The following is a 4,100-nucleotide window of genomic DNA, read 5'->3' as shown; positions in this document are numbered from 1 at the left end:
GGGCTTGAGGTGCCATCTAGTACCAAATAGGAGGCAGCAATGTAGCGGGGGTGGAGTCGGAGTGGGGGAGAAAGAATTCAAAAGTCATGAAGTATCTTTAAGCAAAAACAATCAATAAAATCCAAAACAACCCAGAAAGAGAAGATTGGAACAAATAACTACTCCTTCAATGCAAAGGGCATGGATGCCCACAGATCCAGAAGAAACAGTAGAAAACAGAGAACCATTACCTCTCCAGACAGACAAAGTAAGAAACCAGTGACTGACCCTAACGAGATGGCAATATGTGAACCGTCTGACAAAGAATTCAAATAGCAGGTCTGAGGAAACTGGTGATCTTCAAGATAACACAGAAAATCAATTTAGAAATTTATCAGAAAAACTTAACAAAAGGATTCAGAGATGATCTCTTGTATCTCTGTGGCATCAGTTGTTACTTTCCCTTTATCATTTCTGAGTGAGGTTACTAGAGATTTTACTTTTTTGTTTCTAGTTAGTCTGGCCAAAGGTTTATCTATTTAATCTATTTTTTCAAAAAAACAACTCCTTGTTTCATTAATTTTCTAAATGATTCTTTTGTTTTCAATATCATTAATCTCTGATTTAATTTTGGATATTTCTTTTCTTCTGCAGGGTGTAGGCTTAGATCGTTCTTCTTTTTCCAATTCCATAAGATGGTTTGTAAGTTTGTTGATGTGCTCTCTTTCTGTTTTTCCAATGTAGGCTTCTAAAGCAATAAATTTTTCTCTCAGGACTGCTTTTGCTGTAGCCCATAGGTTTTGGTAACTTGTGTCTTCGTTGTTGTTATACTCAAGGAAGTTAATGATTTCCTTTTTTATTTCTTCCTGCACCCAACTGTCATTCAGCATAAGGTTGTTTAACTCCCAGGCCTTTGTGTGAGGTTAAGCATTTTTGTTGGAGTTGAGTTCCACTTTTAGTGCCTTGTGGTCTGAGAAGATGCAAGGTAGAATTTCAGTTCTTTTGATTCTCTTCAGGTTTGTTTTGTATCCTAGGATGTGATTAATTTTGGAGAATGTTTCAAGGGATGATGAGAAGAATATATATCCTTTATTTTTGGTATGGAGTGTTCTATATGCGTCTATCAAGCACAGTTGTTCTAGAGCCTCATTTAAATCTCTTATATCTTTGTTTAATTTCTGTTTGGAGGATCTGTCCAGCTCTTTTTAGAGAGAGGTGTCAAAGTCCCCTGTTATTATGGTGTTACAGGATATCATATTGCTCAGACTAAGCAAGGTCTGTTTCAAGAAACTGGGAGCATTTAAATTGGGTGCACAAATATTTAGAATTGAAAGGTCTTCTTGTTGTATTTTTCTCTTGACCAATATGAAGTGACCATCATTGTTTTTTTTTGACTTTAGTTGCTTTAAATCCACATGTATCGGAAAATACGATTGCAACCCCTCTTTTCTTTTGAATTCTGTTTGCCTGAATTGTTAGGAGTTGAGGGGACCTTTTTTGCCTTCACAAAACTAAGGACATTTTTTGCCTCCACCCTGACTCCACCCCCATTGCTGCCTCCTATTTGGCACTAGATGGCACCTCAAGCCCGAGTTTGTCTTTGGGGCTATGTGTTGGGGAAGACTCCTTTCTCCTCAATTTTTTGGAATAATTTCTGCAGTATGGTAATAAACTCTTCTTTGAAGGTTAGATAGAATTCTGGCGTGAAGCCATCCGGACCAGGATATTTTTTTGTTGGGAGATTTTTTATTGTTTCTTTGATCTCAGTGCTTGAAATTGATCTGTTCAGGAGCTCTGTTTCATCTGGGCTAAGTCTAGAGAGAGGGTTAGATTCCAAATATTGATCCATTTCCTTCACATTGTCAAATTTCTGGGCATAAAGTTTCTGTACTAGACTGTTTATCGCAGCTCAATTTACAATCGCTAAAATGTGGAAACAGCCTAAATGCTCCTCAACCCAGGAATGGATTGGCAAGCTGTGGTGTGGAATACTATTCAGACATTTTAAAAATGGAGATTTTGCAGCGTTTGCATTAACCTGGATGGAGGTGGAACATATTATTTTTAGTTATCTATATTCTTAGTTATCTATATTCTATATTATCTATATTCTAATTATCACAGGAATGGAGAAGCATGAATCCTATGTATACAACTTTGATATGAGGACAATTAATGACAATTAATGACATGGTGGGGGTGGGAGAAGGGGAGAGTAGACAGAGAGAGAAGGAGGGAGAGGTGAGGGAAAGGAAAAGAAAAAAAAAGGAAAGAAAATAGTGACTAATCCTCACATAAATTGGATTTAATTTTGATCAAAGTACATTATTTGAATAATAATTTTTAATTCAACTTGTTAATATGTTGTTTAGGATATTGCATCCTCATTTATAAGTGAAATATGTTTATAATTTCCCTTTCTAGTAATATATTTTTTCCAATTTTAATATCAGGTGTATCCAGATGAAATAGAATGATTTTGAAGTATTTCTTCTTTTCCTACTGTCTATAAGATTTGGCATGATCTGTTTTTTGAAATTATCTTCTATTTATAAATATTCTCTATTTTTTTTGAGACTTTAAAAAAAAGAAGTTAACTGATGACTCCATACTGAACGCATTCTATGATAGACATTCTTTTATCTGACAATGTGAATGTTACATTTTTTGCATTATTCTTATTATTATTGCTCAATATTTCCTAGCAGCAATCATCTGAATTCTTTTTCAACTGTATTTATCTTCATTTGTTCTTTATGAGCTTTTTGTTTCTAGTCCTTATCTTAAACATTGTTATTGTTATTAAATTTTAAGCCTCTTTAATTTTATGAAGGCAAAACATGGAAACCAAATACATTTTCTCTATACATGTACATGTATAGAGAAAATAAAAAAAATAATAACGAAAGGATTAAAACAATTAAAAAATCAAACAGAAATCATGGAAATGAGGTAAACATTTGATGAACAGAAAAATTCAGTAGAGTCTCTCAACAGCAGAATGAATCAAGCAGAAGAAACAATGAGCTTAAAGACAGGCTATTTGAAAATACACACAGGAGAAAAAAGAAAAAAAGAATGAAAAGGAGTGAAGATGTCCTAAAAGATATAGAAATTACCTCAAAAGGCCAAATCTAAGAATTACCAGTGTTCATGAGAGAAAGCAAGGATCAGCAGTAGCAAATGTATTCTGCAGATAGTAACAGAAAAGTCAAGTTGTTTGTTTTCTTATTAAGTTTTAAGAGTCCTTTGCATTTTTAGCTGACAGTTCTTTACCATTTATGTCTGTTGAGAATATTTTCTCCCAGTCTACAGTTCTCTTGGCATTTCACTATCTTTATAATGTCTTTCATAAAGCAGAAGTTTCTTAATCTTAGTAAATCCTAGAATATCAATTTTTCTTGCAGGTAACTTGCTGTATCTAAAAAGTTCTCACCAAACCTAAGGTAATCTAGAGTTTTTGCTTATTCCATCACCTAGGAGTTTTATGGTTTTGACACTCTGAGTTAATTTTCGTGTAGGGTGTAAGGTCTCCATTCCTTTTTTATGTCCAATTTTTCCAGCATCATTCGTTGAAAAGACTGTCTCGTTCCCATTTATTGCATTGTCTTTTTTTGTCTAAAATCAGTTGACTACATTTATGTGGGTCAATTTCTGGGCTCTCTGTTTTGTTCCATTGATCTTTTTGCTTCTTTTTCCAATAGTACATTGTCTAGATTCCTATGTTTTATTATATGTCTTGAAGATAGGTAGTGTCAGATAGCAACTTTTTGTTTCTAAAATACTGGGTTGGGTGTTCTGGGTCTTCTTCCTCTCCAAATGGACTTTAGAATCAGTTTGTTATTATCTACAAAATAACTAGCTGTGCTTTTGGTCAGGATTGCATTGAATCTATAGATCAATTTAACAAGAACTGACATCCTGAAACTATTGAGTCTTCCTACTCATAAACATGAAATACCTGTCCATTAATTTAATTCTTCTTTGAATACTTTCAAGACAGTTTTATGTAATAGTTTTCTTCATATAAATCTTGTACATACTTTGTTAGATTTATACTAAGTATTTAGGAAAGCAATTGACTTTTCTATATTAACCTTGTATTCTGTGACTTGGCCATA

Source organism: Nycticebus coucang, chromosome 21 (assembly GCF_027406575.1).
Source record: "Nycticebus coucang isolate mNycCou1 chromosome 21, mNycCou1.pri, whole genome shotgun sequence".
Lineage (NCBI taxonomy): Eukaryota > Metazoa > Chordata > Mammalia > Primates > Lorisidae > Nycticebus > Nycticebus coucang.
This window is presented reverse-complemented; position numbering follows the sequence as displayed.